General features: G+C 38.9%; 1 protein-coding gene across 6 annotated transcripts in view; it reads left to right on the forward strand.

Annotated features, from left to right (window-relative positions):
• The first annotated feature begins 2,800 nt into the window (after window positions 1-2,800).
• The window catches only part of srcin1b (SRC kinase signaling inhibitor 1b), a 126,789-nt gene continuing 101,598 nt past the window's right edge, over window positions 2,801-27,991 (forward strand). For 5 of the 6 annotated variants that reach the window (XM_067575962.1, XM_067575964.1, XM_067575965.1 and 2 more), the window contains exons 1-2: window positions 2,801-3,022; window positions 11,789-11,941. The gene's annotated coding sequence lies outside the window, so the exon portion shown is untranslated. The remainder of the gene's footprint in view (window positions 3,023-11,788; window positions 11,942-27,991) is intronic. The other variant, XM_067575963.1, reaches the window with a different exon arrangement.

The following is a 27,991-nucleotide window of genomic DNA, read 5'->3' on the forward strand; positions in this document are numbered from 1 at the left end:
TACTTAAAATATCAAAAGTTAACACAGCAGAATGGCCCCTGTAAGTGTTATTCCATATAATATTATAATATGATTATTATTAATGCATTAATATGTAAGCAGCAGTTTAATGTTGAGCTGATTTGAACTATTTGACATCATATTTTACTAGCTGATGATAATGTTTGTACAGTAAGTTAAGTAACTGCTGTCAAACAGTGGTGGAAAGTAGTTGACTACATGTACTCAAGTACCATACTTAGGCACAATATTTAGGTATTTTACTTGAGTATTTCCATTGTATATTACTCTGTTTCCTTGTATAAACATTTTCGTTTTTTCTACACCACATTTATTTGACAGCTTTAGTTAATGGTTACTTTTCAGATAAAAATTTTACATTAAAAAACACGATAAGCTTATAAATTATCGCACATTTTTTTGACTTTTTGGCTTGTGAGCACAACAACACGGACGTCTTGTCATGTTTCAAATGCCTTCGAGTTGTTTGCAGTTCCACTGAACACATTCACTTTCTAAACTTCTCACATGGTTTTGTTTAAATACATTTTTTTGAATTGAGGCCCAAAGAGGTAAAACTCTCCAATATTTCTCAAAAAGTCTAAAGACGGAGTGCATATGTAAGAAACAAGACTTTGTTTTTTCTTCTTTTCTCCTTTTCTCTCCCATGAATCATCTCACGACCCCTCAGATTTATCGTGTGACCCTTCAAGGGGGCTGACCCCTATGTTGGGAACCACCTGACTTGCTACCAAACTGTGTATAAAGTAGTTAAACTGGCTGTATCAGTCACAGGGGCTATTTTAGTTTTACTTTTGATCCTTTAAGTACATTTTGGTGATAATACATCTGTACTTTTACTTAAATAGTATTTTGCAGTACTTTTACTTGTTATGGAGATTTTTTTTATATTGTTGTATTGGTGCTTTTACTTTAATACAGAATCTGAATATTGCTGTAACATAAATCCAGTGAGGTAAAAAGTAAAATCATTTCCTCTTTCTGAAATGTGAATAAGTTTAAAGTAGAATAAAATGCAAATACTCAAGTGAAGTATAAGTACCTTAAAACCATACATATGTGCATTACTTGAGTACCTGCTTGAGTTTTCAAACATTTTTATGGAATTATTCACTCAACACAGCGTCTAGCCGAGCAGACAGAGTGAAGCTTTTCCTGATTGAAACTGAATTTGGAACGAAATTATTTAAAAACCTTTATCAGCCCCAAAACTAGATCAACTGGAAAAAAAGAAAAAAAGAGAGAAACCTGGATTGAGTCCCGACGAAACCATTGGTGGAGCAACATAAAAGGCTGCCTCAAGGTTATTGTGGAGTTCCTGGCAGCCTGCACAGATCACAGATCCTCTGCTGGAAGGCTCCGAGCTCTGCAATGTGGCTTCAGAAGCTAAAGAGCTGATTTCTGCCCTGACCCACTCTGTCTGTTAGCGTGTGTGTGTCTGTGTGTGTCTGTGTGTGTAGTTAAATACCAGTGTGCTCTGGTAACCCTTCCTCTCCACTGCAGCCCTCCTGAGGGGTTGCTATGGTAACAAATTTTTCCTCTGTTGGCCTAGATGGGCAGGTAAATTAAGGGGTAAAAAAGAGCGAGCAGAGATGGGTCAGGAAACGGCTTCAAAGAGAACTCGTAAACGTGCGTCACAATTAGGGATGTCTGATCATTGATCACTGATTTAATTTCTTTGGGTGCAGGAGCGGAAAGACTGAGCCATCCGAATATGACCGTCCTCTGTTAAATGTGATAAAAATTCAACCCTTCTTCAAACAGAGAGGGCAGAGTAGGTTTTGTTAATCTTTGAGGGTTTTTTTCATGAAGTGAAAATATTTGATATAAAAGCAGAATGGTTCTTTCATTTTGTAGATCACATGTCCTGTCCCCAGTAATATTTCAATTATCACTCTATTTTAACATATAAATAGTGTCCCCACACCCACTACACCCATCTCTGGAATAAAAGATATTATAATACACACAGACATGAGGAAAAGCAAAACAGAGTGAAGCATTTAAAGAAAAGAAGAAAAAGAATTACAGTGTTTCTGGGAATTTGGGGAGATTTGATGATATGAAAAGCTATTTTAGAAACAGGTTGCATTATTATTTTTTATTCCTAAGTAAAATACCCCATCATTTTATTATCACCAGTGATGAAACAATCTCACTGATGATGAAACACTGACTGATGTTACAAGGAAATGTGGCTTTTGTAATATAGAAACTGAGTTTCATAAGAGATATTTAGGCGACTATTTGTCAGAGAAAGAAGTCAGTATCTTATTCTGCTGCTGTCTAAACAACTCCAGACTTCATTTCTTTGTATATTTTTACATTATTCTCCAAATAAATTCTACATTAATAAGATCAGATGCTTCAAACAGGGTCTATTATGATAATTCTTCTGAAGGACGTGGCTTATCTTACCTCTAAACATTTCAGAAAATGACAAAATATGGATGGATGCATGAGATATTCACTTTAATAGTCAGTTAGAATCATCTTTTATTGCAAATGAAAATCTGGCTTAAAAAACAAACCAAAACGAATAGTACTATTTTTTGTATGAGTTTCCCATCTTTATTTTTTTTAATTTACATTAATTATTTTTTATTTTCACTTATTTTTACTATAGTATATTATAGCATAATATTTGCTCTCATTTGCGATTTAAATAACAAAACAAACGAACAAACAAGCAAAATAAAACTTTATTCATCAGTAAATTTAAACACCGCCCGGCTAGACGTACAAGTGAGACAAATCGAACACTCCCCCAACAGCCATAATTGCGCGGCAGACAGGTGTTTGGAAGAAAATGTGTAGGTTAAATGTGATACAGTTTAATAACCATTAACGTGGCGCTGAAAAACGGAGAGAAGGGCAAGAATTGGTGCAAAAAGTTCCAAAGTCAAGACATTTGTTTGTTTTGTTGTTTCTGCGTCATAGTCTGGATGGAAGATGAACGAGCTAACAACAGGATCCAACGGCTAACGGCTAACAGCTAACGGTAAAATGAGTAAAACATCCCGCCTTCTATTCTGTGAGCTTGTTGTCAGTCAGCACTTTTTTTAGACATATAACATAAATGATTACTCAGTTATCATTTGTTGCTGATTGCTTTTATTTTTCAGTTGACTAATTGATTAATTGACAAATTGCTTTTGTATGTTTTGTATGTTGATGGCTGTTGGCTGCCAACAAGTGCCCATCTAGCCCCAGTTTGTGCCTCCAATTTTTTTAAAATCACATTCATAGGGGTGTGTTTATCTTCATTAATACTGCTATCAATTTTCTTCTATTTTCATATATAATAATCTTTTAATCTTCTGTAGTACAAGACAAAGAAAGAGTCTTGATATGTCATTTCCTGCTATATCTTTGTTTGGATAAGAAAGTAAGATTAGAAACTCAATTAACTTTTCATCTGATGACTTCTCAACCTTTTGTAACTTAAGGCTCATTTCTGATTGTTAATAAATTCCTAAGGACCAACTTCTCAAATAAATGGGAAAAAAAACATGAGAAAAAAAGCAGAAAAATAAACCGTAAATATGTGATATGCCACTGACAGCTGTAATAACCAAAATAAATATTGTGTTCACCCTCAGTGAGACACTTAGGTTTGCTTCTGGGAAATAATGAGATCAAGTCAGATGAAAGGCTGACACGCAGAGTAGCATTCAAAGTTGCGTTCAGTTTGTTCCTTGCCTTTGATTTTGTGACAGTCACAATGGAAAAAACCTGACTCACATAAATAGGTGGTGGTGAAAGTCAACAGAAATTGATTGCCCGTTTTGACAGAGAGGCATATTGACTGGCAGGCGGCATCCAGCATCCAGAATGAAGCAAGGTCAACTTGTGTGAACTGAAGCTTCAGGCTGTTGTCTGCTCGTTGTTCCATTAGCTCATTTTCCAACACAGTGGACAGAGCCGTGTCTTCTGAAGCAGGATCCACAGAGAAAGTGTCCAAAATCCAAAAGGTTTCAGAGTTGAGGGTCCTCTGGGAAGTAGTCTGCAAACTTTCATGACAACTGAGTCAGATGTTGAGTTATAGCACCAGATATTTTGACATGAGGAGAAGCTTCCAAAGTTTCACTTAGGAGTGAAAACATGTCAAATCGTCCGTCCTTGACTCTTCTGTTCCAAAAAAGTTTTTTCTTGAAGCCTTCAGTTTCATCTGAAACCAAAAACCCTGTTTCTGCCTTGCATTGATATACTGAGCTGATTAAACTAGTCAAACATATCTGATAAGTAGGCCAGTTTTGCATAAAAGTTACCATTAGTGTAATGCTCAGCAAGAGGGGAGTGCTTCTCTTCCAGAAATATGTGCATTTCTTTTATCAGTTCAAAAAGGTGATTAAGTGCGCGTCCTCTTGAAAGACACTTTACTTCACTGTGGTACAAGAGCTGCAAATGATCTACATCAAGTCTTTCACACAGAGCAGCAAAACACCTTGAGTTGAGTGCATTTTTCTTAATATGTTGAATAGTTTTCACAGCCATGCAGTTGTGGTGACATCTGCTTTGTTGCTAGACTTTCCCTGTGTAAGGAACAGCGTGTCCACTTGGCGTCTGGCGCCCTCTCTTGCATCTGTTTGACAACACCACGATGTATTCCTGTCATTGATGCAAACACTTGTCCAATCAAGACCTTTTTTTGTTGAAGTAATCATCAAGGCAGCGCATTACATAATCTGCCATTGTTCTTGTGAGAAGCTTTTTGCAGAATAGTAGATCCTTGTGAAGATTACTGTCCCTGCTGTACAATAAAGCAGTGTTGCTAACGTCAGTCAACTCATCCAGCTGTATGGCAAAGTGTGGGCTCGCCTTTATTCTCTCCACAAGTTGGCATTCAATATCATCACTCATGTCAACAATTCTTCTGCTCACGGTGTTATTGCAGAGTGGTGTTGACTGAATTTTTTTTGCAGCTGCCTCCTCCAGTAACTCTCGGCACATATCCACAGCAATAGGCAAAAAAAGCTCCTCTGTGATCATAAAGAAATTCTTGCTATGAGCTACATGAGCAGCAATCATATAGCTAGCTTTCAAAGTGGCTTTTGACTGAGTTGTTAATGTTGCAATGACTTTCTGTTGTGACTGAAGCTCGTCCCTTTTCCTTAGGAAATATTCTTCTGGCTTCCCAACACATCATGGTTGCTTTGTGTTTAAGTGTCTCTGGAGCTTTGATGGTTTTAATGCCTCATTTGACAGGATTTCACCACATTCAACTGCCTGACATCATAAATCCAAATTTTATGTATTTAGGATCATATTTCCTTGCCACATACTTTGGAGTTTTTACTGGGGCAGGCTTGTCTCCCACATCACTTTTTTGCTTCAAAAACCGATCCAGTTTGTGTCACTGCGTCTGAGGGAACGTTAGCTAGCGTGGTGATTATCAAATGTAACTGGTCATTAAACTTATGCATTTTAATATGACGTTTGTTATTTATGTGAATTCTTGAGCACATTTAGATATAAAAATAACTAGCTTTGTAAATTACAATTAATTAATTGAGAAAATATTTAACACATTAATTGACAATGAAAATAATCGTTAGTTGCAGCCCTAATCACAACTCATAACACCAGAAAGTGGCAAAGTGAAATTCCTCAACACATCTTTGTAAAATATTTGGTTTTAGGATCTTGATGGTGTAGCTGGTGAGCTAACGCTAACATGCTAGCCAGCCAGGAAAATGCCAACGCTAACCAGTCACAATAGCTCCCTGAGCTTCTTTCTGTTTTCTCTGCACTGTGTCCTTCTCAGGATTGAACATAATTTAATTTAATAAAAATTCATTGAAGAGGGGCAAAGGCTCTTAAATGCCAACAGGTCATTATGTTCACACAGCCATCGACTTCTGTCTCGCAACTGTCTGAAAACCATGTGGAGCAGTTCATACTCTGACAGAGGATGTTAAATAGAAACGGATGGTGACACACAGATAATGAATGATGATAGCTTCTTCCTTCTTGGACCCTCTGGCGCTCTGTTCCGCCAAAGGTCAGCTCTGTCACAACAGCTTGCATGTCATAGTTCATCAAATTTGACTGCAAAAAAATGCACAGATTTATCCCTGCGAGCACCTTGTATACTGCCAACTGTTTGAACAACAACAAAGAAGAAGAAAAATGAGCTTTTAAATGATAGTTAGCAATCTCCAACTTTTCTTTCATGTGGATCGAAGGGTTATTAAGATGTCAGGAAAGACAGACTTCACATTTAAGCAATGCAAAACCATTGCAGCACCAGCTGTGTCTGAACATATTTTAGCAAACATTAATACTAGTCCTAAATGTTTGACTTCAGATGTGTAGACAGGGAGAACTGAATAAACAGTTTATTTTTCATTGGCAGCCTAATGAGAAATTCTACCTCCGCAATCAGGAGCAACATCTTCAGCACACTTGCAGTCTCTAAGCTAACTGGGGCACTTTTGGCAGTTACTGGAAACTAGAGTTGCAACTAACAATTATTTTCATTATCAATGAATCTGTCAATTATTTTCTTGTTTAATCAATTTGATCCATAAAATGTCAAAAAATGGTGAAAAATGTCGATCACTGTTTCCCAGTGCACAAGATGACGCCCCCATTGTTTTTCCACAACAGAAGATATTCAGTTTACTGTCATAGAAGACTAAAGAAACCAGAAAATATTCACATTTAAGAAGCTGGAACTCAAAACGATAAATCGATTATCAAAATAGCTGCAGATTTTCTCTTGAGCGACTAATTGATTGTTTGACTAATCATTGTGGCTCTACATGCAATGAATACATCTTTGGCCTTTAATGTTCCTTAATAAGTCTGGACCCTTAGTTCATTATTCAACAATAATAACTCTGATCAGTGCATTACAGTATGTTTCTGGAATCAGAGATTTTGGACATTTTCTTCTTAAAAAAATGTCTCAAACAATGAATCGATTATCTAACTGGGTGGCAGTTAATTCAAGTAAGTACTTGATTACTTAATACTACAAGTGTAGGTATTCAGACAAACCCTAATAGTGTTTAAAATAAGTGGTCGGTGTCTATGTTGATGGCTGTTTCTCTTATGTTTAGTAGTGACCAGTTGAACAGAACATTACATTACTGGGCTCTGTGGAGTAAAAGTGCATCTTTCCAGGTTGTTTGAGTTTTTTCTGGTTTGTGGCCACCTTTATCCAACCAACCGGGAACAAAATGTGATGATATTATGCCTTTGACAACTTATCTAGGCTGCTTATGAACTTTTCTTTGGACCAAAAATGTAAAATTGATAATGGCATACTGTCAGATGATTACTGTTGAAAACAAAGCACACAGAGCAATCAGTTACCAACAAATGCCTAAATCATTTATGTGGTTCATATTGACTTTTTGTTTTTTACCCTCGGGGGGCATTTCAACAACCCATCATGAACAGTAAGAGGAAAACTTTTAACAATCATGTCAAACATGTTTGGAAAGATGGCCAAAAATAAAGAAATGGATACCATTAAACATGATAAAGTCACAGTCCTTTCAAGTTTATATTCCAGTGAAAATGAGGATGCTGGATTTTTAGTAGAGAAGCAATATTTCAGTTTCACTTGCATAGCAGAACTTGTAGATAATGACATTACTGCTTTGAGTCCTTTGAAAGAAAAAGTCAGAATATTGCAATGAACGTGTCTCTCCCAACAATGATGAAACCAACAGAAACAAGCATAATCCACAAACCACTGACATTTATTTTTGTGGAACAACAATAGTTTAATAAAATAAAAATTGTAATAAAAATATAAAGAGCTGCAATGATTTAGTCGATTAATTGATTAGTTGGTGGGCAGAAAATGAATCGCGAACTACTCTGATAATCGAGTAATCATCTAAGTCTTTTTTTTTAAAGCAGAAATGACAAACATTACCCAAATGTGATGATTTAGTGCTTTTCTTTGTCATACAGGACAGTAAACTGAATATTTTGGGGTTTTGGACTGTTGGTTAGATAGGCTATATGAAGACATCACCTTTGGCTCTGGGTAATTATAACAGACTTTTTGACTATTTTTGGATATTTTACAGACAAAACGAATCATCTATTATTGAGCAAATGTTCAGCAGATCAATCAATAATGAAAATAAGCGTTAATTGCAGCCCCAGCTGAAACAGTGTCCCTGGCTGAAAGTGTTTTAAAGTAGTGTCAATAAGTTAGTCGAGAACATAAATACAAAGAAACAGTACAGCAGCTTTCAGCTCATCACTCAAGGAACTCCTTCATCTTTTGTGCCAGCATCTTTCCAGTCCTGATTGATCGGAGAGTCAATATATAACCTCTGCTGCGGCTCTGTACTTTCCAGCGTTACTGTGACTACAAAGTGCTTGGTCATCTCTTGTACATCTTGTCGAATCGTCTTTTTAAATAATGTCCAGCGGCGCCATTCAGAAATCTGTCCGCTCAGTCCAGAACTCGATTGAAAATAGCAGCGAGGACTGTTTACCTGACCCATTTTGTTGGCATGATAATTCACATTCAGGCAAAGATCAAAGTGTCTGTCTGGATCTAAATATAGTTCTGCTTAATTAAAACCAAACCAATGACAAACAATAGGTGTGTTGAGCCACTTAACAGAAGAATCCAGGCAAACAACAGCTAATTTAAAGGCAGTCGGAGCCCAGGTCACTTCTTTCATCTTGTATGAAAGGGTTGATGCCCAAAAAACAATATGTTGTTAACAGACTGATATGATAATATGAGTTTAATGTTTTAATGACAAGGTGTGCTTCCTTAAGTCTGGCTGCATATTGTTTTTCAGCAAGAGATCAAGGCTTTAGATGCTGTACTGTCAAAGTAATTAAACCCATCAAGCTGTGAATTCAATTACTATGAAACATGCTTTAATTTGTGTTACTTTGATGTGCTCTGCTCCTCTGTTGCGCTCTATCTACAGTATCTATCCAACTGTCTGTGCAGAAATGCTTTAAGTCTATTAGACACTTATCCCGGTCCTTTATTCCTCTTTTTTCCCACCACAAAAGTCCTGCATGTCTTCCTTCTGCCAAGCTAATTGGGAGATGGAAACCCTTTAGTGAATCCTCGCTCTACTTCGGGGTCTCCTGAGTCCAGCACACAAGTCCAGTTTTGCAAACCTGTACCCACCCCTGCACCGGCAAACAAGCATTAAAGATTGATTGAAATCTGATCACTTGAACCACCTCCATGTTCTAGCCAGATGTTAAAAAGGTGTAAATGCATCCATCTCTCCCTCCTCAAGATGCTTACGTAATCTTTACTCCTTCCAACTGTAACTATGTAAGCGATCTGTGGTTAATAGCTAATAAAAGGTCAGTCCTCTGTGATAGTGGCAGCTGAAATTACACTGAAGTCATCCGATGTGATATGTTTGGGTGTGAAGATGATTAAATTTTCGTCTCGCTCTTACTCCATTGTGAGGATTCATCCATGTGTTGGTGCTAGATCATGGATGGCTGTTTGCTGCTTGTCCTGCTAAACTGTTATTGTTGTAACTAAATGGCTAATATGTGCAATTTATTCTTATTCTGGTGCTTTTTGCAGTTACCAAACAGATTGAGGTGCATTATGTAATTAGATTTGTGGCTAATTGTAAATGGAAGCGTCTTAAATCTCATCTGGATTTGATCCGGACACTGGAAAATGACGATCGTAAGTGAATCTTCTGAACTGATCCCAGATCCGACCCCTTAATGTAAGACCTGTGACCTGATCTGTACCTATAATCAAACTGAGCTGGCTGCTGGCACAGACAGTAAAAGGCGAGGGCAAGGGGCACATAATGGCCAAGGGAAATGAATAAATGGAAAAAAAAATCGATGCGGTGCTCCATGCAAATTGCAAATTGTGGAGGCTGATGTGCCCTCCGTTGTTCACTCGCGTTCACCAGTGCTCAGACCAGCTAGTTGGCAGACCTCTCCAAAATTAATCAAAAGCAGCGCTCAGGTCAAGTAGCACCAAAACTGAATTTTAATGGCCATCTAGATTTATTCTAATATCAGCTACTACTTTTACCAGAGCTGTCTGCACATTGATAAAACCAGAAAACCAGACTGAAAAATTGTGAACCTGTCCTACAAGCAGAGTCTTAAATGCTGAGAGCGTTATTAATAAATGTTAGGATACTGAATTAAAAATGTTTTTGAAGGGGAGGTAGGAATTGGGTCAAGTGTGCGAGTGTAAGACTTTCATTTTAGTTAAGACCTTCCCGAGCATTTCAGCATCAACCTGGTCAAAGAGTTCCAGCGAGGCATCTTACTGTCTACTGGATGTTTGTGCAACTGTTGTGGCATTATATAGCTGACGGATACTAGACCTAATGGAGGTGCTCCTCTTTCTGGAGTGGTCTAGTAGTAGTAGAAGCATTTTAATCAAAAACTGAACCTCCATGTAGGTAGGATTTATTGGATAAAATGGCCACTGAGTGTCTATTACAAGTCCTTTTTGGTGGTTACCCAGGATTCCCTTTCAGTCAGTTGTGCCCTGAACTCCTCATCTCAACTACTTGTGTTTATGATCTCATCTTTTGCTTCACAATCTGAAACTTAATTACCAGAAGTGAGGGAATGGGAAGGGCGACCCCTGCTGGTTTTGTTTTGAGTGCAGAAGAGACATTAATCAGAACATAAAACATTAGTCAGGAGCCCAAATGAATATTGAAACAGGTTTTGCTTGCAGTTATCATTCCTCCTGTTCATATTGACCATAAGAAGATCCCTTCTCCAGCTGCCATAGAAGGTTAATAACAAAAACAAGGAAATTTGTACTAAAATGGTGGCAACTTTGATTTGACTAATTTGGACGACTGAAGCCTCATATTAGCTTTAGATGACATTTTTGGTACATTTTTGTGGATTTTGTCCCCCATCAAATTTGAACTAACAATTCGTTCGAACAAATTACTGAATGAATTAATTGGAACTCAACCCATATACTTTAATGTGTCTCTGATACAATTTCCTGTGACTTTTGTAAGCATATATGGCCAGTGATGTCCATCCGTCAGCAGTCAGAGAGAGCATCTCACCGTTCAGTATAGTCTTATATATATATATATATATATATATATAGTCTTATATATTTTTCCGTGTGGTGTCGCACAACTGCACCATATGTCTTGAGACTGACAGATTTCTTGAGCAGGCAGTCAGATGAAGTTGTGGATGCCTTCATCACAAATCCTCAGATTTGTTATGGTTGTAGAGTAAAGCAGCCGCAACAAACTGCTTCTCAGATACTTTCTGACAGGTTAAAGAACGTGCAATAGGCTAAGCTGATAGTGAATTTTAAGATCATCCTCTGCTAGATCACAAAGCAAAACTACTTCAAACGGTCTGTTGCACTTATAGACTGTAAATTTTGGATTCAAACAGGTCATTACAGTTCCAATATGTTTAGACTAAAAAGTGACGGCCCTACATCACTTTCATTATAAGTGCATTAGGAAGGGATCTTTTAATAGCCAGTATTAAAGGCTATGGCGCTTGAAAAACCATCCTTTAATCTTATCAGGATGTGTCTATGCTGTAGTTGGACTCCATTTTTGCCCTAATGTGACACATAAATGGGAGCCTGAAAGTTGAACAGTGATCATGACGGGGTTCCCCCCTTGTTATTGTCGCCCCCTGACCCTCGAGAGTCTACGCACGTCTCTGCTGTCACCTAACGTGAACTTGTGCTTCTCTTTCTGACATCTGTCAGTCTTCAGGAACACCGCATCAGTCTGTTTGAAGTGCTCTACACCTGTCTTCTCCTCTCCGTCTGTAGGTAATTGCTGCGGCTCTATGTGATGTATGCGGTGTTACCGTATGTGTCTGCAACATCGGCGGCACCCCGATTCATTATTCAGCTCCCCTGGCCAGACGTAGCGAGAAAGCAGCTGCTCCTGCTGTCACCGGTCAAGCAGGAATCCATGAATCTGTAATTATCCTGTCATCTCTGTTCGTCCAACCCCCCCCCCCCCCCCCCCCTCCACCCCTCCTTTCCCCCCTTCATGCTCTGTATTTATTTCTTCTATCTCCATCTGTCTTTCTACTGTCTGTTTCTCTGCTTAGTCTGTCATTCACTCTCTCACTTGTCCACCTGTCACCTCTCAGTCTCCCGTCCTACTCCTGGTGTTTCCACATTGTTTTTATTTATCTCCGTCTTCTCCTTTATGTCCTCTCTGTTTTTCCATGTTAGTGCTCCACATCTGAAAGGGAGATGAATATTTAGATTCCGTGTTTATGAGGTTAAAACATATGAAAGATTTATGTAAATTCAGGTAATTATACAGCAAATTCTTCTTTTCTCCTTCCCGTCACCTGTCCCACATCTCTGTAATTACATTACCTCTCTTCTATCTCTTCAGCGTGCAGTTTGTCTCTCGCTGAACTGTGACTTAGTGTGTTAATTACTTCAGCGTCTACAGGAGGGTGCCGTGGATGTCGCGGTCACAAAACGGTTCTTGATGAGATTTCAGGAGAGAGAGAAACCAAGGCTGAGCATACATCATACTGATATATTTTTCTATTACCTACCTGTAGCATGGCGCGTGTGTGTGTGTGTGTGTGTGTGTGTGTGCGTGTGTGGGTAGCAAAGTGAGGGCAAGTAACTCAAGGGCAAAGAGAAAACACTCAAGAGCAATATGACGAACATGGGAAGCTTCAGCGTTCAAGGTCCAGCAAGCGCTATCTTTAATTTAACGCTATGTTTTATTTACTAGCAAGTCAATTCAGGCCACCAAGCAACAAACAAGGTGTGCAGCTGCCACTTTTCTCTTGTGTTTCAGTATGCAGAGCTGAACTCCATTTTATTTATTTTTATTTATTTATACAGGATAGTTTGATGAGATGAGATTTTCTTTCTCGCTTCTTCTCTTCGATGCTGTTTCGTGGTGGCCAAACATTTCCTTCCTCCCCTCCCCGGAGATGTTATTATCAGATGTCATAGCGTTCATGACATACAGCCCTTCTGACCCTGAACACACACACACACACACACACACACACACACACACACTCCGTCTCATTAATTCATGGCCTTCAACTCAGGATTGAATTACAGCCGGTGCTAGAGTAGAATTTACTTTGACAGTATCCTTTTGTTGCAGGCACACCCATGCACACACACACACACACACACACACACACACTCTGCATCTGCAGCGTTTCATCACAAACACAAGCATACACATCATGATATGCTATCAGTGTTTGCTATGCCACACTACGCTTGCTTGTATTCATTATTCATTGGCACCATTAGTCTGCTGAAAGTGTCAGAAAACATCTGCAGTCACTTTTTTTCCTTTACCTGGATCCCCTTGATCAATCGCTTCCTCTTCTTCTTCTTCTTCTTCTTCTTCTTCTTCAGCAGCACAGGAAAAAAAGTGTGAAACCCTCGCAGTGATATTGAATCACTTATACACACTATATTCCCACAGACACATACGAGCACATGATTCAAATCAAATGCGTTATGATGACAGCGCTAAGATCAAAGGCACCTAGAAATGGGGTGCAGGCCCTTTAAGAGAGACAGAACGGGGAGGGCTCAGCATCCATAAAACATGAGTTTATTCAGTGGCCATGCTAAGACATGGTTAGGAGCGCCTCTGCACTCCACAGCATGCTCTCATACCCATCACACACACACACAGACACACATGCACAGAGGGAGCACCCCGGTCCTACCGAACACCCTCGCGCACACACACTCATGCTGACACAGCTCCTCCAGAAGCCGAGAGATGGACGCGCAGAGAAGAAAGGGATAAAACCGGAGCGCGAGAAACAACTACAGTAGAAGAAGAGAGCGGATGGGGGAAGAAAGAAGAGGTTAGAAGATAAGAAAGGAAAAAAAAAAAAGAAGATAAGAGACAAAGTGAACGGCGCGGTAGAGGACGCTGAACAGGTGCATCGAGGCGGAGAATGGGCAATTCCTCCTTCCCAGGCATGTCCCCTCTCTCTCCGTCCATTCTGTAGTTGCAGGTATTTCTAACTTGAGTGCCTTTCTCTGATGCGCTGGGGGTGCTGGGAAAACTACCGCTGTTTACCTCCCGCTTCTTCAGTGTCATGTTGTCTTGTCTTTGCCGCACATCTTTCTCTACCTGCATGTGTTTTTTTTTTTAAGAAGATGGTTTTTACTTTAAGGAGTTTAAAGTACATCTTTTCTTACTCGGTACTTCATCTTCAGTAGTACTGCAGCGTATGGATGTGATGTTAAATCTGGGACACTGGTGAAGCGTTTGTGTTGAAGTTATTTTATTCGAGTAAAGCTTCTTGATTTGATCAGCTGTATCTTGTTCTAATAATCAGTTTTGAAATACATTAGAAATGCATTTCAGAGCAGATATTGACAGCGCTGAGTGTCTGAGAGGATGGGGGGGGGGGGGGGTTGTGTGAGTGTCTGCTGGTGTCGGTTGCGTCTGGCATCAGTACTTGTTTACCGCCTGTGCGGATGGGAGACTGTTGATGTTCTGGCTCTCTGTGGTTGGCATCTGGAGCGAGCCTGAAAGAGGGCTATTGATGGTTTTCCACTGGCTGCTGTTAGTCAGAGATGGAAAGTGCGATACAGACAACGCTGCTAGTTTGTGGGCAAATTGCTGGATGTTAATGCGGCGGTTTCAAAAATATAGAAGCAGTGATCTCTCACTTGGAGAGCTTTCTAAGACACACAGCCAGCTGGAAAGACAAAAAAACTCATTTGCATCCAGAACATGTTTGCCTCGAAATGAGCTCCTGTTTTTATTCTTCCAAATATGAAAGTGGGAACAACATTCAGCTGGCTTTACCCTCCTTCACATCTGCTGCTGACTTAGCTCCAGTTTGTGCCTCTGATGCGTTGTCATTACATTCAAGTCATGGAGCAAAGCATCAGTTTTTTTCTGACATAGAAATCCCAGACTCAGGCTTTGGTGATATGGCCAAAATACCAAATCTGTTCCCCTCAAAGATGTAATTAGATTCACAAGCCTTCAGCAGTCACAACAGTCCTGTAAACTGTGTTTGATGCAAATGTAGTGTAACTGTTAATCACAGTTTATGGGAATGTCACGACTCAAGACAACATATCTACTAATGGGCATGTTGTAACATTTGATTCCTGCTGTATCTCAACCCAGAACATCGGCTGATACAGATTCTGGACCTGATGCCTGAGCTCTTTTTTCTCCCCAAATTTAAAATCAGAAAACCTCACTCTGCGTGGAGCTGATTGGGGTGATTTTTATGTAAGTTAACATGGGTCCAGGGATTGCTGTGGCAGTCGGAAGCCCGCCGTGACTGAATGTCACTGAGAGCAGAAACACTATGACACTGACAAAGAAACCATGTTTAATTTAGGATGAGACAAAAACTGGAGCACGCTGATTGATTTGCTGCCTTTTAATAGTGCAAACAGACCAATGTTTCAACATCAGTCATCAGTCAAAGGAGGACAAAGAGCAAAAGACAAAAACATATATAGTCAACAATGACAGGTGTACTAGGTTAGAGAACTATATTTAATGTGGACCAATATGTGTTTCTGATCACAGCTGCATGCATAATTTTCACGTTGTTTCCACAAATATTGTGATGAGTAAGCTGTTTAAGATGCATAACTTATCACATTAACATTTCCAGTAGGGCTACATCTAACAGTTATTTAGTCTGTCGATCACTTTCAACGACTTTGATTAGTCGTTTAGTCAATAAAATGTCAGTAAAAGGTGAATAATGTGGATCACTGTTTCCCAAAGCCCTTTTGTCCCGACCAACACATTCAGTTTATCAAAGAAGACTAAAGAAACCAGAAAATATTGACATTTAGGAATCTGGAACCAGAGAAATTTGACATATTTTGTTAGAAGAAAAAGACTCAAAATGATCAAAATAGATGGTGAATAATTTGCTGATGACTAATCGTTGCTGCTCTCTGGTCTGATTCCTTTGCCTTGTGATGTTATCAGCCTCTCTCTCTCTCTCTCTCTCTCTCTCTCTCTCTCTCTCTCTCTCTCTCTCTCTCTCTCTCTCTCTCTCTCAGTGTTTCCTGACTCTTTATACTGTCCTAGTTTTAAATCAAAGCTATAACACCATAGAAACTGCATGAAAAACCGCAGGAACCTTCCAAAGTTGAAGTTAATTCCTAAATCTCTCTCTAAATTTACCAACACTTGCTGGGCTTTAAATATTTAATTAATATTCTGCTAAATATCTAATAAATATTTGGTCCATTGCATGATTAAAAATAAATTTTTGTTGCATTTATTTGTCAATAACCGCTACTTTTTATGTCTCTCTTGTCATACATAATTAGAAAGGATAAATGTGTTTATCAGCTACCCTCTTTGTTTGGATTAAAAATTAGTTTTCATTTTCATATCTATTTAATCGGACGGTTTCAAGAGTCTTTAAGGATTCAGTGAATATTTTCAAAGCGGTAAATGTTGCTGGACGACCTTGTAGGTTTTTTACATCATCAAGTATTTATCTTCTAGAAAAAACAAAACAACAAACCTTATCTCCGTGATTTGAATCTAATGATAACACATGAGAGGCAGGAACTTAGCCGACTGTAGGCTGGTAGAGTGCAAAATGAAGGTCTTCACTATCTTTAATCAGTATTGATTTACATGATACACTCCTCTCTTTGCACCCTCTTACTGCACAAATCCTTGTCAGAGCAAGAAAAGACTCCAGTCTCTTGAACGTGTCGGGGAGCTGGGACTGGAAAAATACCAGCTATCTTCAAATTTTAACGCGGTTTAACATAAGGCCCGTCAGAGCATCTCGAAACAGACTATATATTCACCTCAAACTTATCTCTTTGTGCCGCAAAGACTATGTGAGTCATGTCACCTCAATGACATCGCAGAGCCCTCCTCAACTCCCCAGGAGGGTTGAGGAGGGGCGGGGGTGGGCGGATGGTGGTGGTGGTGGTGGTGGGTAGCAGATCAAGCGTGTTGGAATCACAAGTGACTGGGGGGAAGCAAAAAGAGAAGAGACGGCGTAGAGGATCTGTCAGAGAACCGAGGAGCGGCAGCCAAACAGCAGTTTTCCCATGTCAGCCTGATCAAACTTGTTGACATCTGGAAGGAGATGGAAGAGAGACAGAAAGAGAGAGAGATAGATAGAGAGAGAGAGAGAGAGAGAGAGAGAGAGAGAGAGAGAGAGAGAGAGAGAGAGAGAGAGAGAGAGAGAGAGAGAAGATGAAGGGCAGAGAGAGGAAGAAGCAGAGCAGAGGGTGTCGACATCATAGGGACTGATTGATGCGGTTGCCACGGAGCCACCAGGTGAGGGTGAGCTGACTGTAATATTGACTCAGGGATGTCTGTTCTCCCAAGAGCTGATTTGCACTCAGACATTTAGAGACTCTGTTGCTGTTTCATCCTTGATGCTGCTGCACCCTTTGACTTCTTTTATGAGTCAAAACAACATTTTTGAGACTACAAATACCAAAAATGCAACTTTCAACACCAGAGACTTCATCATGTTAGTAAGAATATGGTGAAGCTGATGTCTTCAGCATATTAGAAAAGTTGAATGTCTGCTAGAAGCTGATACTGACACACGAAGAGGACATAACATGTTTGTCGTGATTTTATATACTATTATAATGCTTCATGTTAAACAATGTAAAAATGCTCCTTTGTCTGTGATGTGTTGTCTTTAACTGGTTTGTAATCTTTGTTGTTGAGGTCGTTTCGTTGTCCGCTCTCATATTTCAGATCTTATTTCGGCTCCAGTATGTACGCATGTATTTGAGAAGCCGTTTCGAGTAAAGAACGAGGAAATTAAGTGAATTCGTGCTACTATCGTTTGCTCACGTAGCTTCCTGAGCCGGCCAATCAGAACAGAGTGGGCTCATCGGGAGGCGGGCCTTAAAGAGACAGCCTGTTTCAGACGGAGGCTGAACTGAGCGGCTGCATAAAGGGCCAGTATGAGATAAAAAAGTTTTTTTTTTAACTGTAATTCATGCAAAGATATTCCAGTAGAGCCCCAGAATATAAATATAGATCTGGAAATGTGCAGCATATGTCTCCTTTAATCCGCTGACAGTTAAGATATCATCCATATCCTTGGATAAAATCTAACTCACACAGCAGATATAGATTATTTACATCATCAGGTATTACAATTAATTAATCATGTTATCTACAAAATGTCCAAAAATGATTACAGATGCCCACACCGTAGATTAACATTGTAATTAAAAAATGGCCAGTGCTCATTCCTTTCTATAATCAGAGCATAATTGTGTAATTTCAGCCCATTATAGAAATATAGAAATGATACAATATGGGCGCTGTCAATCAAACTGCATCAAATAATTGCAATTATTGTTGTAATTGTTTTCTGAGATCTGTCTGTAGCTGTTTCATCTCCATCTTTAATTAAGCTATGAGTAGAGTCTCCATTTGCATTGTGGAAGAACAGTATCTATCAAGAGCACGATTACAATTAAAACATTTTAGCATGCATACTAACTTTTTAAAATATACTTAATCGTGTCACTTTTCCAGTGTGAACCCGCTACAGACTGAAAACCTGCTTCAGGATGAGTATGCAGTATCTCCTAATGTCTTCATGAAGTAAAGCCTCTTGTGTGATTTGAAGGGGACGTAACACGGCTGCCTCGTGAGCGGAGTGCAGGCTGAGAGCAGCACCTGTGGAGCTGGCAGACAGTCAGATTCACTGTTCAAGGACATTTCCTTCATTTGAAAGGCTGCAACTCTGCTCGCCGCCCATTCATGTTGCCTCTTTAGCAAAGACTGTTCAAATGTGATGACAAGGAAACTCACTGATATAAAATGAGTGATACTGCAGAAGTAGTTCTTTTTTTTTTGGACAATATTGTCAGAGAGGACTATGAGGGCTGCTTTGTTGCTGCAGCCTCAGGTGAGAGCTGAGAGCTTTTAACCTACAAAAGTGTATAATTGAACAACTCTGGCCTTCCCTTTCAGAGGAGGCAATAAAATATTGACCACATATCACAGCCCAGAGAGTTATTAACAATAAATCTCAGTTAATTTGGCTCTGCCGCCTCTGTAAAGCTGACCCAGGATAGATTTGGCAGTCTGTCTGCACATGTCCTGTAATTTATGCGGTGGAGCTTTAGAAAATGAAAGAAATTAATCAAAAGCTCCACTGCAAGGTGCAAGATGTTTGAGTATCGCACTTATAATAAAAAAATGCACTCCCGGTTTTGCAAGTTGTGTGTCGGGTAAAAAGCATGTAAGAATCTCTCCACACTTATTTTCTGGGACACACTCAGAACATCTTTCCATCCACTTTACAATTCAATTACTCACTCTACCTGCTGCAGCCCCGCGGCACATCTGACTTTTATCTCTTCTCCTGTAAATTGCCACCACCTTTTTCCCTTAAACTCAAAATTCCTTTGGGAGATTCAAGCATTAGACAAACTCACTGACACAGAGAAAGAGAGAGAGAGAGAGAGAGATATGTGAGGACTTTGGAGAGATAATTTGTATTGGAGAATGTGTCTATTATTGTTGCAGGACACATGCTGATAACTCTCATAGAGCATCTCTTGCCACAGGGAGATACATTTAAAATAAGAAAAAGGTTTCTATATTGGCAAATCCCCCCTTTATATGAACACAAATGGATGGAAAAAAAGATGAAAAAGGCTAAAAAAAAAAAAACTATGAAAACTGGTGATGAAAAGTAGGAAAGTGAAGTAAGAAAAGTGAAGCAGCCTTTTATATTTTTTGTCAGGTTTTATGTCATCAGTATATTTGCATTTCCAGCCTCCAGAAGCTGTGTACAAGTGGAAGAAAAATGGAGGAATAATCAGTGAGAAACCCTCACTGGCAGGGACGGCGGTTGCTTTTCAGTGATAAATCAGCTTAATTGCAAACTACCGCTTCACATTTTTCTCTGTAGCTGTCATTTCCATTTTTCCTCAACGATTGACAGTCACTGGACACAAAGTGCTGATAATGACCTGTTATGTTCCCTATTAAACTCCTCCGCACACCACACAACATATCTATCACAGTGTTCACACCAATTATACGTTATTTTGTATGGTTCGACTTTTTAAAATGATTAACACACACATGGAGTCCACATCGTCGGCCAGTAGGATGCATCATAGATCCCTGCAGTGGTGCGTGTGTGACCCTGAGCTGAGCAGATGTGGTGCAGCTTTCTGATGGTTCTCCACATGTATGTTTATATCGCTGAGTGTTCTGTGTTCATATTTTTTATTTTTCAACACATTAGAGTAGGCGTCTTTGTCCGCTGACATGTAACGTTACTGCATTTCTGCTTTATTTGGCAGAAAGAATGAATAAGGGAAAATTCTGACATCTCACGTATAATTAAAAGGTCAAGTGTAGCAGACAGAAGAAGTAATTAAGGTACGGTAGCCAGGATGTGCCAATCTTAGGGGTGACTTTGATAAAATTTTGGCTTTCTTGGAGATTTGATGCGAGTTGATGCTGGGAAATAGGACAGTGGCATATATTAGGGCTGCAACTACCAATTGATTTTCTGGATTAATCGATCGTTTTGTCTATAAAATGTCAGAAAATAGTGAAAATGCCCGTTATAACTTCCCAGAGTCAATGGTTACATCTTTAAATGTCTCATTTTGTCAGAACAACAGTCCAAAACCAAAAGATATTCAGTTTACTATCATATATGACAAATAAAAGCATTAAATCCTCACATTTGAGAAGCTAAAACCAGCAGATTTTTGGCTTTCCTGCTTAAAAAAAATTACTGAAATGATTATTCGGTGATGATTTGGGTTAAATGAGAAAAAACATTGGGCCCCAACTTTCTGGGGACATATTTTGGCAGGAAGAAATTAAATACATTTCACTCATATGCTCAGCATCAACATTTTTGTGACTTGCCAGATATGTTAATTAAGTAAATTTTCTCATCATGCTGACAGGAGACATAATTTGGGTACCTTGCTTTTCCTTTAGCTGTTACAAACTAGTCATGTATTAGTAGTATAGAAACATAATATCTGGGATTCAGGTTAATGCAAGACGTAGCTGGTGTGTGTTGCTTTGTAGTCCATTGATGTTTGTGTTATTTATTTTCATGGTGTTTCTGCTTTATCGGGTAGAAACGATGGGTTAGAGAGAGGCTTAGAGGTGTGAGATGTGACAAAGGTGACAGGTTAAACTCTACCGCAGGACATGATAAGTACATGTTGTGCCCTGCAGGCTCGCTGCTGCCGGGAGACATAAAGGATATTTAAAGGATATTTAAAGGTGCAGTGTGCAGAATTTAGTGGCATCTAGCATAATGGACTTGGCAGAAATGGAATATAATACTCATAAGTGTGTTTTAATTAGTGTATAATCACCTGAAAATAAGAATCGTTGTGTTTTCGTTATCTTAAAATGAGCCTTGAGCCATGTTTCTACAGTAGCCCAGAACGGACAAACCAAACACTGGCTCTACAGAGGGGCTTTTGCATTTTTCACGAGTTTTGCGGTGACCATAGGTTGTCCTACATGCTTGGAAGGGGAGGGTGAGGGGTATTCAGTTGGCTGCAACCTCAAAGCTAGATGCCACTAAATCCTACACACTGGTCCTTTAATTTAAAGTCCTCTAAATACTACTCCAGCGATTTCGTAATGCCTCTGAGATATTTAGTCCCTAAATCCAACACTTTCTATAATCAAAGCCTCCAACACATAGAATCTCTGGTATACGTGTGCAGTCGTTCAAACTCTACACATCCTGTTTGTAACTCAGCAGAAACAACCCCGCTCACATCACTACGTTAAGTTATTTTCTCAGACATGACAAAGCTCCTTCAGAACCACGGAGGATATATTTAAACTGTTTTCACAGTCTGAGTAGCACTCATCATCACGAGTAAATTGACTTTGACGTGTCAAATTGTTGAAGTGCCCCTTAAGTCCCTCCAGGAATGTGTTAAAATTGTAAAACCAACAGAGCTTTCTCACCACAGAGAGTTTAAATTGTCAAACACAGGTGTAACTAATAACATTAATAATGGCCCGCTTTCCCTTTCAGTTCAGAGCTCTGCTATTGTGCACGCTGGCTTACTGCAGCAGCTTAGTAATTGGGACAGAGTCATCGTTAATGATATTAATTACACCTGTGATTTTCCTGCTTTGTAAGGTCAAACTGTCTTCACTGAAAAAAGGTCCGTTAGTTTAACAGATCAGTGAACCTGAATGAAGATATCCATGATTTTCTGGTTACTTTTGTTTGTATTAAAGCTCATTAAAATGTTCTATGTATCTTGTCTAAAATGAACAGTTGTTACTGCGGACAGTCTGCAAGAGACGCCTTTATAGTTAAAAGGTTCCTCTGAAGCAGGGGTGTGCCCGAATACAAATACATTATTCGGCAAAGCACAAATAATGTTTTTTTTATGAATATTTGTTTCATACAAATATTTTTAAAAATATTTGTTAGTCAGAGGTCTGTCTGCAATGAAGCTATGAGTAAAGTTTTAGCTCAGTAGTCAGCGCAGTCGTCTATGACTTTAATTTTCTAAAATTAAAAGCGTAATAAAAACAAAAACAGAATACAAATACAAATAATTTTGCTGCCTCAACAAATACAGATACAAATACAAATACTGGGATCTCTGCACATCTCTACTCTGAAGCAGGTTCTTGGTCCCAGTTTTGTATGTTCGTTGAAGTTATGTCAAAAATTCTTTGCTTTCTGTCTCAGTCAGACTCTGAAATGCTTGTTTATGCTTTTGTCACCAGCAGAATAGATTATTATAATTTCCTTTTTGCTTGCTTTTGCTTCCTCTAAAAGCCAATCAAACGGCTTTAGCTCATTCAACATGCTCAACTCAACAACAGCTCCGCTTGCCACCTGTTCATTACAGGATTGACTTTTAAGACTTTGCTCCTAGTCGAAAGAACTAAATGTTCTGTTTCCAGACTGTCCAACATGCTGCCTGTTAATCAACCGGGCAGATTTCTCAGATCACAGAACAGACGTTTACTCGTTTATGCGTCTAAAGCTTGGAACGTCCTACCTGCTGAATCGAGTTTTGCACCAACACAAAATAAGCTGAAGATATTTTTATGTAATTCAGCTTTTAATTAATTTTGTGTGTGTGTGTGTGTGTGTGTTTCTGTATGCATGCTGTATTTATGCTATAACTTATTTTCTACTGTCTTATCACTCAGTAAAGCACTTGTGAAGTTTGATTCCCAGTTAGTTGGAAACACCAGTAAATGTTCCCTCCCCCTCAACAGACTGGAGTTGCTATGACCTTTACTAAGGCTGCTTTCATCATCGATACCCCGTTTTGTATTCCCATTTCAGAAGTTTCTTTAAATTACATCTTTATTGAACATAGAAACTCAGGACTCTCCTGGATAATGTAATGATCCTGTAGGTTTATATTATGACCACCAGTAAAGAATACTTCAGTACCCATGATCCTTGGCGGCCGTTGCTATGGAGAAGAAGCCGGTCAGAGACTCAAATCACAGTTGCTGAAATTGTAAACAAAACATTGCGCCATAGTAGCTGAATTCTCTCAGAAGTGGCCCAGAAATTAAAAGTAAACTGATTTAATCTGCAAATTGTAAAATCAGTTTTCCCAGCATTGTAATCTTTAGCTTCTGCCTGCTGTTAACGACGCACATGACTAAATTTTAAACTCTGTTTCTTGCAAAAAGGCACCCTGGGAGTCGTAGTTAACTTCTACCCTGAAATCTTTACACAGTCGACTTTGAACCAGATATTTTCTAAAGCAGCTGTTCATCTTTTGTACTGATGGTTTAATTGGGGGAATTTCATGTTGATCGAAGCCGTAGAAAACCTCAAACTGTGAGTCACGTAACATCGTCTGTAGGAAGAATGAATGAGTCTGGAACCAGGGGAGCCCAAAATGTCTCCTCTTACTTTGAAACTCTATAAAACCTCAAAAAAAGGTAAAAACGTGCATCAAATTTCCCTTGTTTTGTCTGATCCTGAAGATATTCTATTTGCTACACATTTGAAAACCTGGAGCCATCAAATGTTAAATGACCACCAATTAATCAATTATCAAAGCAGTCGTCGATTCATTTACCGCCAGTTGATGCATGTGTCCGTCAGCTTCCTGAGCTTGTTTGATGTCATAAGAAGAAGTCTCCGGATGACTTTTATGGTTGTGCAACATAAAAGCAGGGATTGATTTTTTTTTACACTTTTTATCACAAAAGGAATATATCAAATGTAGCCTTTGAGACACGACAGGAAAGGCATTTATAAATCGTCATGGGGATGTGGATTTTTACAGTGTGTACTTGTGTGTGTGTGTGTAATGTGTGAGAAGAGGTTACTTCAAGGTCTTCCTGCTGCTGCCATCATATATTCTGGCATTTCTAATGCAGCGTGAAATACATTCAGAGTCTTTGACAACTTTACCTGAAAAGACTGAATCACAGATTTTCATCTCTAGAGTTTTTTTTTTTTGTCTAACAGCTGTAACGTTTTGTCCTTGATAAGAGGTTGCTATTTCAGTGACATCTCTGATAGAGGACAGACTATCAGATAGTATTACTGTCACACATCAGGGCACAAAAAGCAAGAGAGGGAATCAACCTCCAGAGCGCAACCTGTCATAGGTAAAAAAAAAAAAAAAAAAAAAAAGGGGGTATTCTGGTGACACAGGAAGAGAGCTGCAGGATGGAAACCTCTGTGCATGTGTTTGTGGTGTTTAGTTTGTTTTAGTCAGACGAATTTCATAATGTCTGCAGATTTAATGGTGTGTGATCGGTTTTAGGCTGCAGGCACAGCAACACACATTGTTTCACCTATTCTTTTTTCATTTTTTATTGTGAATTGTGCATTCTGGATGTGTAGCTCCAACAACTCCACACACCAGCGGGGACATCAAGTCTTATTTGCTTATATTACAGGATTATATTGCACGGATGGGACTACAGGTTGTAACTTGAATCATGTACAAATCGACTTCAGACATGACATTGAGTCTAGATTCGTGACCCAGGACCAATAAGTTTCTATAAAGCAGCGGTATACCTGAGCTGAATGAAATGATTGGATTTTTCTCTTTTTCAGAACTTGGTAGAGGTTCAACTTGTACGCGATGTTATAGAGAGAAATAGTGAGTGTGAACAGAACAAAAGGTTAAAAGTGTTTCGCTGCCCTCTCGCTGGAAGTTAAACAAGTTCTCCAGATTAAATGTCAAAATACAGTGTGTTGTTATTGATCCACGTACTCCTGAATGACTCATAGTTAGAGTTTTCTGATCCGACAGTTATCAGCAGGACGACATCTGTCTGTCGTCCAAAACAGCTGCATTACTTGATTAATCGATCAGTTGCTAACTACTAAGTAAGGAAGCATCAAGTGGAGCTTCTTCACCTTTATTCTTCATCTTTATTCTTCATCAAAAGTGACATTGGACAAGAGTACAAGAATTTCTCCATCAATCATCAACTATTTTGATAATCCATTAATCGTTAATCGTCCAAATTCTCTCTCAGCTTCTCAAATGTGAATATTTTCTTTATTCTCATTTGACAGTAAACTGAATATCTTTATGTTGTGGATTGTTGGTCGGGACAAACCAGATATTTGAGGAGGTAACTTTGTGCTGTGGGAAACATGTTTCAGTATTTTATAAACCAAACAACTAATAGTTTAATCAAGAAAGATCAATCAATAATGAGAAGGATGGTTAATCGCAGCCCTACTGTGGTGAAGGTTTACTGCTTGGTGAGGTTTAGGATGGCGCAATGAGATGTCCAACAGTCCAAAACCCAAAGTTATTCAATTAACTATCATATATAAGAGAAAAAAACATCCAACCCTCATATTCGAGATGATAGAATCATTTTCCCTCAAAAGTAGTCGACCACTAATTTCCTGTTAATCGTCTTAATTAATTGACGTCTTGTTCTCCTGCCGGGTGGATTAAGTGACTTGTGAGAACGTCATATGGTCGTCTATTGTTTGAGGAAATCTTTATCACTCTCAGGCTAAACTTATTGTGAAATGTGTTGCTCTAAATATAAAATTCTCCTTCTTCTGAGAGTTTTACAGTCTGAGCTCCTGCATCGTGCATCGTGTGTGTCGGCTGCTTGTATTTCTACATATGCTGTGTGACAGCTCTGATCTCCCCCCCCCCCCCCCCCCCTTTGTTCTTTGTTATCTCTGGAGCTGGCGTGACAGCTCTGACACGTGTCCTCTGAGAAGCAAAACACAACAAACGCCGCTTGACCGCGTTGATGAGTAAAGTGCAGTGAGCAACATTTAAACAAGCTCCTCATTTGCTGATTACACACAGCACGGCCCTTCTGAAACCCTGATCAAATGAAAAGCTCCCGTCCAGAGGAATAAGAGGTTATCTGAAATGAGGAGAGAGGAGGCAGAGAGAGAGAGAGGAGGAAATAATTGTATTACTGTTGTTGTAGATCTGCAAAACTTTTATCAATAGTTTTTTTTCCCCTCCATATCAGTCAATATTAACATAATGTATCTTATTATAAGTCCATTCAATATTTCTGATTTCCTAGAAGTGGATTCAGAAGGTGAAAAAATGGCTGCAAACAGATAAAAACTTAAATTTTATGATTCCTTAAAAATCCCACAATATGGGATTTCAACAACTAGTGAGCTCATATTACAGCAACTACATTCATCAGTTTATTTTCCTCGTTTTCTATCGTTTACATCGGCACATCATTTCTTCTGGAGTATAAAAATCAACAGCATGTGTGTTTCCTTTAGTGTTCATGGGTTGTAAAACCGTAACAGTTTATTGCTGTTGTTTGTCAGAGTGCCTCTCTGCTGAGACTGTAAGCGTCTGCACTCTCTGTGTTTTAGTGGATGGTGACGTTTCAGGTAATAAACTGAAGTTTGTGGTGTTTAGTAGTAAACATTACTGATCTGTGGCCTGTGCAACAAAACCACTGAATTCTTGTTTCCTTGTTTACTCACAACTGTAGTTCAAGTTACTGTTGCTCTGAGCTTTTTCTGAGGGATCAATCATCTCTAGAGCTGCAACTAACAGTTATTTTCATTATTTAACCAAATGATCTTCTCGATTAGTCGTTTGATCTATGAAATGTCAGAAAATAATGAAAAATGTTTCCCAGAGCTCAAGTTGACGTCCTCAAATATCTTGTTTAGTCCCGACGAACAGTCCATAACTCAAAGATATTCAGTTTATTGTCATAAAAGAATAAAAAAATTTGAAAATATTCAGATTTGAGAGGCTGAAATCAGAGAATTTGTACATTTTTTCTTAGAAATTTACTTAAAACAATCAATTCAACTAATCGTTGCAGCTCTACTCATCTCCCATCTTTCGTTCAAACTTTTGATCCCGAAACAAAAGCACATGGTTTGATCAGCTGTGCAGTTTTTGAAAAAGTATACTGTCTGTTTTTCTGTGCTGTGGTCAGAATTGCAGGTCACATGACACCAACTGGCCCTAAAAGCCTTGCCCCCCCCCCCATAAACCATTATTATAAAAGGAAAAATGATTTATAACGTCTGTGATGTGCATCTGCGTCACTATGATTAGATGTTACCAGTGATTATGAATCATACTGGAAACAGCTGTTGCCAATCAGCTAATACAAGCACGACTTTAGTGAACAATATGCTAGTTTTTCTTTTCTTTTTTTTTTTTTAAGCACTTTGAGCTGAACTTTTTGTATGAAAGCTGCCTTATAAATCAAGTTTATTAAGTGTATTATTAGTATATGATTGATTGGAACATAATGGTCACTATATTGAGCATGAATTTACACAATAATAACTAATAAATAAGGAGTGATTTCAGACACAACTAAAGACTTTAATGCTTTATGATCCTCAAACCTGGAAGCTTGAAAAACCTTTTGGACGGATGTGCCCACTGTGAGCGTCTTTATAATTTGGATAAGTATAGACTGTATATCTCCGCTGTGACCCAGCTCTTTATTCTAGAAATCGCTTTTCACAAATGGCTTCTAACATAAAGAATCTATTCATCAAATGTCATTTTCCCTTT

This window comes from Thunnus thynnus, chromosome 20 (genome assembly GCF_963924715.1).
Source record: "Thunnus thynnus chromosome 20, fThuThy2.1, whole genome shotgun sequence".
Taxonomy (NCBI): domain Eukaryota; kingdom Metazoa; phylum Chordata; class Actinopteri; order Scombriformes; family Scombridae; genus Thunnus; species Thunnus thynnus.